Source organism: Phascolarctos cinereus, unplaced genomic scaffold (genome assembly GCF_003287225.1).
Source record: "Phascolarctos cinereus isolate Bilbo 61053 unplaced genomic scaffold, phaCin_HiC Scaffold_726;HRSCAF=1367, whole genome shotgun sequence".
NCBI classification, from domain to species: domain Eukaryota; kingdom Metazoa; phylum Chordata; class Mammalia; order Diprotodontia; family Phascolarctidae; genus Phascolarctos; species Phascolarctos cinereus.
In genome coordinates this window covers 114,286,386-114,298,716 of record NW_027556098.1, presented here as the reverse complement: position 1 = coordinate 114,298,716, position 12,331 = coordinate 114,286,386, and the positions used below count along the sequence as shown (strand labels likewise).

Genomic DNA, 12,331 nt, shown 5'->3' with positions numbered 1-12,331 from the left:
GCAGTTTACTTAAGTGTGTTTGTGTGGTGGGGGGGGGGAGTATGAAATGGTCAGACCTGTGTTTTAGGAAGATAACTTTGGGGGGCAGCTAGATGGCGCAGTGGATAGAGCACCAGCCCTAAATTCAGGAGGACCTGAGTTCAAATTTGGTGTGAGACACATAACACTTACTAGCTGTGTGACCCTGGGCAAGTCACTTAACCCCCATTGCCCAAAAAGGAAAAAAAAGAAAAAGAAAAAAAGAAGATAACTTTGACAGCTGAATAGAGGGTGGGCTGCAGGGAAACCAACCAGTAGGCTATTGCACTAGTTCAGGAATGAGGTGATGAAGGCCTAAGTCAGAGTGATGGCAGTGTTAGAGGAGAGAAGAGGGCACATTAGAGAGATGTTATGAAGGTTAAATTGACAGACCTTGGAAACAAATTGGAAATGGAGAATGAGGATTTGAGGATGACACTTAGGTCAAGAGCTTGGGGAACTGGGAAGATGGTGGTGTCCTCCAATAACAGGAAGGGAAAAGAGAGTTTGGGAGGAAAGAAAATGAGTTCAGTCTGGGATATGTTGAGTTTAATGGGTCTACATAATATCCAGCTTGAGACGTGCAATAGGCAGTTGGAGGTGGGAGAATGGAGGTCAACAGAGATGTTACGGCTGATAACTTAATTCATGACAGTTGATGAGATCACCATGTGAAATAGCAGAAAAGAAGAGGGCCCCAAGGACTACCCATGATTAACAGGCATGACCTGAAGAGCATTAGGAGAGAGTAACATCATGAAAACCTAGAAAAAAGAGTTTCAAGAAGGAGAGGTGATCCAGTGGAAGGCTGCGAAGGCCAAAGCTACATAACAGGCTCTATGGGTGTCATGGATACCTTTGTATGTCCCTTTTTCTTAATAAATGCATGTTGACTAACTCTCCTAATGTGTTCAAATCACATTTTAACTTTCAAATTCACTAACAAAAGGCTCTAGCTTCTGTGAACTGGAAACTAGACACCAACAGTTGAATTTCCCACGCTGCTCATTACAATAGAATGTAACTATCTTGAAAGGTTTTGTATTTGTGTCCCTAGTGCCTACACAGTGCTTGGCACATAAGAGGCATTTAATGCTTGTTTACTGAAAACTAGGATTTCATCTATAGTACCTCTGTGTGTGTGTGTGTGTGTGTGTGTGTGTGTACACATATATGCACATACATACATACATACATACATAAACAAAAATACTCCAAAGAGTAGGAATTTCTATACACTTTGGACATCTCCTATGGTGCCTAGCATTGCTAAGCACATAGTAGGCAATCAAATATATATGCTGAGGTTAAGTAGGTATATGGAGGAGAAAGAGGGAGAAGAGAAAATGAGCGAAGGTAGGTGGCAAAGTAGGAAAAAAGTAAAAGTGGAAATTAATTAGCTGACAGAATATGAGCTGGAAGATGGTGAAGCAACTGCTAGGATATCAGATACAACAGTACTTCAAAAAATCATATTAAATTCAATGTTTTAATGTAGCAGCTTACTTCTCTGTGACATATAATCTTCATACCAGGTTATAAAGACTTTGGACTGACATTTCACTGGTTCACATTTTGTTTGCAAATTAATGATTGTTTGCCTACCCAGCAAAACTGAGTATAATCCTTCAGGGTAAAAAATGGTCATTCAGTGAAATTGGGGACTTTCAGCATTCCTGAGGAAAAGACCAGAGCTGAATATAAAATCTGACTTTCAAATATAAGACTCAAGTGAAACACGGAAGAGGTAAACAGGAAAGAGAAATCATAAGACACTTACTAAGGTTGAACTGTTTACACTCCTGCAGGAAAAGATGATATTTGTAACGCATGAGTCCTTTGTCAGTATTAGGGTTAGTGGGAGGGGAAAAATTATATGTATGTAGATAGATAGAGGGCACAGGGTGAGCTGAAGATGAAGGGGTGCTATCTGGAAAATAAAAATAAGTGGTGAGGGGGGATTATACTGGGAGAATGAGAAAGGGAGAAGTAGAATGGAGTAAATTACCTCACATGAAACAGACAAGAAAAGGCTTTTACAGTGGAGGAGAAATGGGGGAAGGTGAAAGAGAATGAGTGAATCTTATTCTCAGGGGATTTGACTTAAGGAGGGAATAACACACACAATGGGGTATGAAAATCTATCTTACCCTACAGGAAAATAAGGGGGGAAGGGGACAGGAGAGCAGTGGGTTGATGGAGGGGAGGGCAGATTGGGGAAGGGGATGGTCAAAAGCAAACACTTCTGAGGAGGGACAGGGTCAAAAGAGAGAACAGAATGGGGGGCTGGGTCAGATAGGATGAAGGGAAATTTACTTAGTTTTTCACAACATGACTACTATGGAAGTGTTTTGCATGACTACACATCTATAACGTGTATGGAGATGTTTGCCTTTTCAATGAGGGTGGGTGAGGAGGGAGGAAGGGAGAAAATTTGTAACCCAAAGTTTTAAAAACACATGTTAAAAATTAAAAAAAATTAATGATTGCTCCATGGCTGGAAAGAAGCCAGCATAAACTGTGAGTCCACAGAAAAAAGGAATTGGAGCGTGGGAATCATTGCTCCCAAAAGGAAAAAAAAAAAGTGAAAAACCACAGGAAAAAACTTCGTGGCAATTTTAATGGAGAACCTATTAGTGGTCCTAGGAGAGAACTGTTCATTATACTCCTAATGCATCCATACATAATTCTCTTCTAATCCACAAATAAACAGATACATATATATACCCACCAACACATGAACTATACTTAAAAGTATAGTTGTTTGTCCGTTTTCAAAGAGGACCATGACATCAGGAAGGTTATGCCATGACTTGCAAATGAACTGGATTTAAGTGAGGAAGTGCAAAGTCACCACCCTCACTTTCTTCTCGGGAACCATCAGGGTCCCGTGGCAAGATGTAGATCAGGACTGAAGATGGCCCCCACTTGAAAAGTAAAAAAAGATAATAGGATATTTCTCCAGATGGATAAGATTACATGCAAAATGCAAATGTGTAGCAGAGACTTGTGAACAGATAATGATGCTAGGTAGTTATTTTATACCTATTTACTGCAATGGTCCCTACCACACTCATTTTGAGGTTTTAGTAAATGTACCTTTCCAGAGTGGATGCCAGACAGGGAAGGGGGGGTACTACAGATAGAATCCATTTTAATAAAGAGGCTTTTCAATATCCGATAAGTTAATGTAGTATAGTGATGCTCTGTTGTCTGGGTAATAAAAAATTCAACCAAATTAAATCCTCCAGAGATGTATTTATTTACCAGTCTCTATCCAATTGGGGTTAATTTGTATGAACAACCTTTATGTTTAGGATGAGTTATAACTACACTTAAATAAAAAAGCCATCTTAGCCTCAACCTCCTCGTCCTTCTTGTTGTATGGGGCAGCATCACTGGCCATCTAGCTGATGTTCTCCTTTGGTTTCTCTAACACTAGAACACCCTGCATCTCTTTTGCTTCACTTTTCCCACTTCCTCTGCTTCACCCACCCAAATTTAATTAGCCTTCAAAGCCAAAATCAAATACCAAGCTCTTTTACAAACCTTTCGCCATAGCACAAACTGATTTTCCCATGTTTCTATAGGATGTAATGCCTTTGGACAAACTAATTTTACAAATGGCTAGATGACATCTTGTCCCAAACTAGCGTTGATCCCCTATACAGAAATGGCCAGCCTGAGCCATGAGGATCAAGATGTGTTTTCCTCCTGGCATTGGTTGTGTGACTGAACTGAGCAAGGAAAGACGTATTTCTAGTGCTGCTTAGTTCTGTTCTTCTCTCCTGCTGGAGGGCAAAGGTGTCAATCAACAGGCCCTGCAACACTCCTGAGGGCAGCCTGAACCAGAAGAAAATATAGCTAGGAAATACTTCACAAAATAAGTAAAAATACAATAAAACACAGATAATGTCAATATGTGGTTTTCCAAATTAACATATGGCCACTGGGATTCTCAGGTTTGTTTCTACTTGAGTTTGACACCAGTGCTGTACGGTAAGTTTTTCCATATAAACAATATTTAGGCTCCCAATTCAGCCAATAAACCACTAGCATAGGAACTCCTGGATAAGGAAAATCCTTCTACCAGAACAGGTCAGCACCTTTTCGCAACTGATAGTCTTAGCTGCTTAGGGATATGAGAGGGTAAGCCAAACCTGAACTCATGTCTTCCTAACTTGTAGACTAGCTAGATTTTACACCCTCATGCTTCTCTGCGAGCTGAACTGGTATAAGCTATGTAAAACTGCCAAGGTCAAGGTCATGAGGCACGATAAGGATCCTGATACTGAAATGCTGTTCAACCAATTCCCAGAGACTAGCTCAGCTCAACCCAATTCGTGTCTTTGTTCTTTGCCTGGATTGTCAATATCAGAGACTAAAAACAAAACAACCCTTCAAGGAGCTTAAACCTACAGAGCAGATTTAGAGAGGATGGGTAAGGTTGGGGGGAAGAGATCAAGAGAGCCCTAAAGAAGGAGATGGTACCTGGACTGGGCTTTGGAGGAAGTTAGGAATTCTATAAGATGTAAGAATGAATTTTAGATGTGGGGACAGATGGAATGTCATGTGTAAGGAACATCTAACAGTTGTTCTACTACAGAATGTTCTTCTATAAAATGAGGCAACTAGGCATAACAATGAATATTGGATTTGGGACCCAAGTTCAAATCCCGCCTAAGGAAATGTCTACATGAAATCCTAGGCAAGTCACTTAACCTGTCTCAGTTTTCAAGTATAAAAAGGCAGGGGGAAGCCCCTTTCATTGAAGGTCAAATGGAATATTTGTAAAGCACTACATAAATACTAGCTATTGTTATTCAAAATGAACTTCTGGGGTTTTAACCTCATCTCATTATTTCTAACCATCTTATGTACCCTGTCTCAGAAGAAATTATGATTACCACCCACATCTCTTCCTTATCAGGGGCAGCCCTGTTTGCAATAATACTAATTGTTTTACCTAGCAGCTTCTGTAATACCGAAAAGGCAGAAAACCGAGTTCTAAAATTTTAAGCCCAATTCTGCAAATTCAAAGTAATATTATTGGTTGTTTTTTTTCCTCCAGGGTCCTGAAAAAAGTAAGAGTTCAAGGGAATTTGAATTTCGAACTCTCAATTAATGTCCTTTTTTCATGTAGAACCAAAGCTCACAACTTTTCCCATCACTCTAATTCAGTAGGGAGGTAGATTGTTTATCTTCCCCAGATGTGGATATCAGACTTTTTTAAACGTCCAAACTCATTTTGAGTTGTGATTTCCAACTGTACTTTAAACTACAAGCTAGGAGATTTCTAGGGAAGAATGTATAGAATTTAAAGGGAACTTTGAGATCATTTTGTCCAACATTTTCATTTTACAGATGAGGAAACTGAGGAAGCCAACTGACTACTGAAGACTATAGGATCACAGACTTAAAATTTAAGAGCTGGAAGGGAGTTTTTACATATCAGAACAGTGAGGCACAGAGAAGTGGTTAGTTCACACAACTGGTAGTCTGAGAAAGGATTCAAACTGCAGTGTTCCTGACTCCTAGCCCAGTTATGTAGCACATTAATGGCAGGTCAGTACTCTTTCCATTGTGAGCCAATGCTTGCCTGGAAGGCTTGAACAGCCCAGTAGGAAGTACCGCAATCTGTTCAACTTGCCACAAAACTATAAAATTTTTTTTTCTAACAGGACCTGTATTGGACTAGAGCTGAGAAATGGGATAGGTCATAGATGAGAAAGGCTTGGGTAATGAGGGTTTTAGTGGAGAGTCAGTCATTCTTTCACATCAAGGAATTATTAAATTAACCTCTCTTGCCTCCCATAGTTCTGCAATGAAAACTCTTCCATAAGGCTGACTGCAAAACCTCTGAGACCTTGGATTTCTTTGGAAAAATACACATAATTGGGTGAGATGCGGTTGTTTCCAGGTGTTGCTTCACATGCTCAGGAGGGGGAGGTGAAGGGAAATCAGTGAAATCTGAGAGAGAGGTTCACTGCTGGTCTCTATCAATTTCTTCTAGGTAGGGAAACTTCAAAAAATGTTTTATTAATTTATAAACAATGAAAATCAATACAACTAAAGCTGCTTAGTAACAATTTACATTTAATTTCATTCACTAAAAAGCATTAAGTCATAAATGCATCATATTTATTCAAATTCATTTTAGAAAGCATAAAGCGTTTCATTCACTAAAAGCACAAATCATCTTTCCCAGTCACACCCTTCTTGATTCTTTGATCATTTCCACTCACTCTTTTTTTTATATAGCTGTAGTTTGTGTGAAATTTGTAGGTAGACTTTTGAAGAGGTTGAGAGAGCACAAGAATGGGAAGTAAACTGCCCAGGAGTCAGGAGATCAGTGTTCAATTCCCAGTTCTGGGATAACCCTTGACTGTGGACAAGTCACTCAGTCTTTCTGGGTCTCAGTTTCTTCATTTGTAAAATGAGGGGCTGGATTAGTTGATCTCTAAGCATTCTACTAATACTAGTGTTTTATGACTATGATGAATATTGTTGCAAGCTAAGGAGATTCAATTTCATCTTCTTGTTTAAGCAAAGGGAAGCCATTAGTCTTTTTATGTGATGAGATCTCTGCTGTCAGAACTCTTGCTCTGGGTTGCAAAAGCTGAATAGGCCATCTGAAGACAAGGGCTCTGAGCACAAGGAAACAATCTTCTTGGAAAGTTCAAGTCCTCATCCGTCTACTTCAGGGTGTAACAGTACAGAGCTCCTGAGGCTCCTCCCTTCTCACTCTCAACAGAGTCTAACATCGGGTTTTTCCACCAGACACAGATATCCTAAGTTTCCTGGATTGATGAAGGGAATGGATAATGAGTTCAGGGATTGTCTTAACTAGTCAAGATCCTTTAAGGCCATAAAGGACAAGAGTCTGGGGGTCAAGACCAACTTACTAGCTAAGCTGATCTTGAAAAAAGTATTATTTCTTTATTTAGGAACTGCTCCCTTAGAAATTCTCCCTGATGTTCACAACCGAACCTAATCAAGTCTTCCTTGCAGGCCTGAAACCTTAACACTGAATCACCTTAAGTCTTACTTACTCCTGTTCTATTATGTAATCCATACTGATGAAACTACAACTGTGACAAGCCTCCTTGTCTAACATCAATCCCAAGCATCTAGCTTGACCCTACTATTGTGACCTGACTAGACTTACTGCCCACAACACGACCACTATTGCCTGAATGATCATGTCTTGCTTAGCACTTCCCTATTATTGGGATCTTCGCTCTCTTGTGTTCTGGTAACTGTGCTCACTTTTACCCTGGATGACTCAAGATTTTGCCTACTTGTGTGTCATTACCATGACTTACAGCTCATATTCTCCCACCTTGCCTATCTATGACTATAAATCTGAATTACCATATAGGAGAATGACATAATCAAAACGGATTTCAAAAGATTATTTTAGTAATACCATGTAGGATCGAAGGGAGAGGCTATTTCATTCCAGGTAGGAGATGAGGCCCTACACTAGGTGGTAATTGTGGGAATAAAAATGGACAGAAGTTAGCAAAATTGCGAAGGAAAAATGGACAAGAGAGCTAGACTATAGGTTACTTCTGTGGGATAGTCTGGGAATGTAAATACTATTCATAATCTTTTCATGGGAAAATGCTTCCAGAATTCTAAAATTACTTATTCGAATCTTTGGAACACAGCCCACTTCTAAAAGCTGGGGACTCCTTGTACTGGAGAAAGTCTGTTAATTAAACAGATTAACCCACAGAATCAAAATACAAGCCCAGACCACTACATGGCAATCCTTTCTGGCTTCCTCACTAGTTCCCAAGTTTAATTCTCACAGCAACTGTTCCAAAAACTACTAAGTATTTACTCTCTTTACTAATAATTACTATAACTCTTCATCAAGACATCAAGAAATCTGAAACCATCATCAGATTTCCATTCATATTTTTCACCTAAACATAGTGCTATTGAACCTGGGCAACACATTACCTCTCTGGGCCAAGGTTTCTTAAGCCATAAATCAAGGGGCTTGAACTACATCATTTTTAAGGTTCCTTCTAATTCTATCATCTGCACTGAAGCTGCCAAAACTTCACCTATTTTGTCAGTGATACAGAAATAACGGGTAAAGTTTCAGATGGTGCTAACAAGTTGAACAATGATAATCAAAGAGGTATGTTTCTGATATCTTAAAGGCAAAGACCTCATTTTATTTATCATTATATCTACCCCATAATTAGTCTACAGCACACATACAATATGCTAAATGTTTATTGAATGCTGAATAAATGTATGCTTCAAGAGAGCTGCTTAATCTTTTGATGATTAATTTTGCAGAAAGACAGCAGGTCTCCTGCCCCTTAGGTCAAGACAGCTGCACGTCTTCCACTTCAACTTTAAGAGTATCAAATCCTGAAATTCAAGTGGACATCAGAGCCCTTTTGAAGGGCTTCAACTTTATGTTATCTGTAGTATCAGCATCACAGAGAAGTAATCTCTGAGGCCATCTACTTTGACCTCCTCATTTTACAGATGAGGAAACTGAGATCCAGGGAAATAAGTGGTAATTGCCTCACACAGCCAGCAAGCTTCAGGGGCAGGATTTGGACCATGTCCTCTGACTGGAAAGCTAGTACTATGCTAAGATTTCTCCCATGTAGACAACTTCTTCACCCACAGCCTTCTGGTTTAGTCCTCTAGTCAAGGAGTTACCAAACATACCACCGAGTACAACATTCCAGTGAGGCCCAAACCACGGCCCAAATTTTATTAAAATGTGATGGGGAAATAGTTCTTAAAAATAAATAAAAGTACAATAAAACATAGATAACATTACATTTTAAAACTAAGTCAATATGTAGCCAGTGGAGAAAGATCCTTATGTATAGTTTAGTGGCCCCATGTCTATTTAAGAAGACAGGACTCATCAGAAAAGACCCTGATGTTAGGAAAGACTGAAGGCAAAAGGAATAGAGGATGGCAAAGGATGAGACAGATATAGAGTATCATGGAACCTGAAACAACGAACATGAACTTGGACAGACTTTGAGAGGTAGCAGAGGACAGAAGGGCCTGGTGTGCTATGGTCCCTGAGGGTTACTGAGTCAGACACAATTGAACAACAACAAAAGCTCAAATTTGATCTCTGTAAAGCTGTTAGCACAGTACTTGGTATATAGTATGTGCTATATAAATACTAGCTATCATTATTATAATATACTTATTAATAAATAACAAATATACTTTAAAGTACTTTTATTTCTTGCAAGGGCTCTAGCAGCCAGTTACCTGATGGAGGAAGAAGAATCATGAAAGGTCTCAAGTAGAAGGAAGTTATGGATTCTAGGAGTTGAAGGGAAGGACATAATATTCCAGGTGGTCGGGAATGGATTGTCAAGTGTATGAGAAAGTGCTGATTATGAGAAAAGGAGAAAGCTTCTCCTCCAAAATACAGTCTTTTGAGCAAAACTCAGGCAGCTCTCTGCCTCCAAAGTAAGATATATCTTTGGCCTTAATTATTCTAAAATAATAAGCTAACACAGCATTTTAAAGTTTACAAAGCACTTCACAAATATTTTCTCATTTGATAATCACAACTCTGTACAGTTGTTACTATACCTATTTTACAGATGAGAAAACCTAGGCTGAGAGGTTAAGTACCTTGACCATGGTCATTTAACTGTGTGAGGCAGAATTTGAACTCAGGTCTTCCTAACTCCCTCTAACACTTTATCCACTAAACCACTTAGCTACTTCTGCAAGCCCTCGAGTGTTCTTTAAGTGCTTCTTGGTAGACATTAAGTCAGGTCCTGTTTCAGTACCCTGAATGAGGCTGTGAGAGAGGCAACAGTTATGCTTGTAGCTAAACCAATGATATTTTCTGATACTCACAAGTGACCAATCCCTCATGGTCCTGGAAAACCAGGTACTTAGTAACTTCCTTGATGACATGAATGCAGGAAAGATCTGTAACAGTCAAAATAGGAACTCCTAGTATGGAAGTTTCCTCCATTGTCTGGCTGGCAGATACAACCTCTAGGCACAAGGAGGTTAAGTGACTTGTCCCTGAAGTCACAAAGTGTTAAGTTACTAGTGACAGGATTGGAAGAAAGATGTTCCTGGGCTTATGGTCCTGTACCTCTCAATGATTAAGGTTATTAGCACATTAAAATTAATTTTTCAGGTGTGTTTGCATTACATGACCAGAGAGTCAGGCTCACCTAAAACAAACAGGGACAGGGAATTGTTTGTGGTCAAGGTTGGTGGTCTGTTGCAGTACTACAGCAGGAGAGAGGTGTAAAGGTGTAGTAGACAGTGGTCCAAAATGCCTATTGGACATTAATTAGCTGCAAGCCTAAGTTTTCTTATTTTTGAAATAGAGATAAGACCAGGCTAAGTTCATATCTCATGGTTAGATTCAAATAAGAATATATGCAAATCACTTAGCCAACCTTACAGGGTTATATAAATAACAGCTTTATTATTTTAAGATTAACTGAGGTTCCCAGGTAGCTGTCAAAAAAGATATTTTGGAGCTGTTTACAAAGCCACCACATCTGCCATAAAACTTTTATACATAAGTCATAATTGTTTATGGCTTTATTTCTACTGAACAAAAGGAAATGATGCTAAATTGCTTAATAAGTTTGGTAGTACTCTCACTTTAATGGTTATTGCTAAACAGACTAAGTTTTGTTGTTGTTGTTGTTATTTTAGGCAAAGGGGTTAAGTGACTTGCCCAGGGTCACACAGCTAGTAAGTGTTATGTGTCTGAGGCCGGATTTGAATTCAGGTCCTCCTGAATCCAGGGCTGGTGCTCTATCCACTACAGGAGTTTCTTCAGGCAAAAGAATGACCTATTTAATAGTTTTAGTTTCTACCTTTTTATATCTATTCTGAGAAATCAGAATCCCTTTTCATTACTCTATCTTAATTAGTTTTAAACAATGCAGCAACATTACCACTCCTCCTACCAAGAAAGAACTGATCAAATTATGTCATTACTAGGGTTTTTATTTTTAAATACATCGTTTCTTTTCGAGCCAACAACTTAAAAGTATATTTCCTACTCTCTATGTTTACATGGACACACTGAAAAGGCAAATTACCTAAGGAACAGAGGCATTAGGACAAGAATCGTCACATTTCTAAAGCCACTTACCAAATCTGTGGCCAAAAAGACACCACTGATTTAGCTTTTTCAGTTCTTTTTTGTGAGAAGAGGTTTTAGGTATTCAGCCATTTTCTCTTCCTCACTACCTTATAAAACCTCAGGGCAACTAGATGGCCCAGTGGATACAGGCTGGGCCTGAAGTGAAGAAGACTCCTCTTCCTGAGTTCAAATCTGGCCTCAGACACTTAATAGTTGTCTGTGACCCTAGGCAAGTCACTTCACCCTGTTTGCCTTACTTTCCTCATCTATAAAATAAGGTGAAGGAAATGGCAAACCACTCCAGTATCGTTGCCAAGAGAACCCTCAATCAAAAAGCAGGGATCAATCTCCTCTACAACATCCCTGACAAGTAAACCTCTGATGGAATACTGTTAGTGATAGCTCACTAATTCAAAAAGCAACCATTAATGGACAGCTCTAGCAGTCAGAGATGTCAAATTTTATATAGCATATCAAACACTTCACAAATATTATCTCATTTGAGAACCACAACAACTCTGGAAAGAGGTGTTATTATCCCCATTTTACAGATGAGAAAACTGGGGCAAATTGAAGTTAAGTGACCTGTCCAGGGTCCCACAGGTAGTTAAGTGTCTGATGCTGAATCTGAACTCAAGTCCTCCTGACTCCAGACCCAGGGCTCTATCTACTGCCTGACCTAGCTTCTCCAACAAATGGAATCCCCTCTGTGGATCTATAAAAAGCCTATTTTTTCTAGATACACTAGTGATGTTCTCCTAGTGTATTCTCCCTCTGGGTCAACAAGCAATTCTTTTATGAAATAGTTTATTCCCTGTGATCATTTTCCTGGTTGTCTTCCTCTATACTGGCTAGTCTGTCAAGGCCTCTCTAAAAATGTGACATTGAGGACAGGACACAAGATTCCAGGTGTGGTTTGATCAGAATCCAGCTGGACTACAAAACCTCTACTACCTAAGATGGAACTGTACTACTTGAGTATTTGCAGCTCTTTTATCTAATTAACTTGAGTATATGCAGCTCTTTTATCGAATTAATTAACTTTAATACTTGCAGCTCTTTTATCTCAAGAAAGTCAACATACTCATTCCTTGAATTAATTTGTTAACCCTGCTAAGGAGAACAATTCACGTTTACAGACAGCTTCAAGGTTTATGACTTTTTCTTAAAATAACCTCG

The 12,331-nt window shown here is 39.2% G+C and overlaps 1 protein-coding gene across 1 annotated transcript in view; it reads right to left on the bottom strand.

Annotated features, from left to right (window-relative positions):
* Nucleotides 1–12,331, bottom strand: part of FAM162A (family with sequence similarity 162 member A) — a 42,642-nt gene that overhangs the window by 29,504 nt on the left and 807 nt on the right. The gene's annotated exons all lie outside the window — the stretch shown is intronic.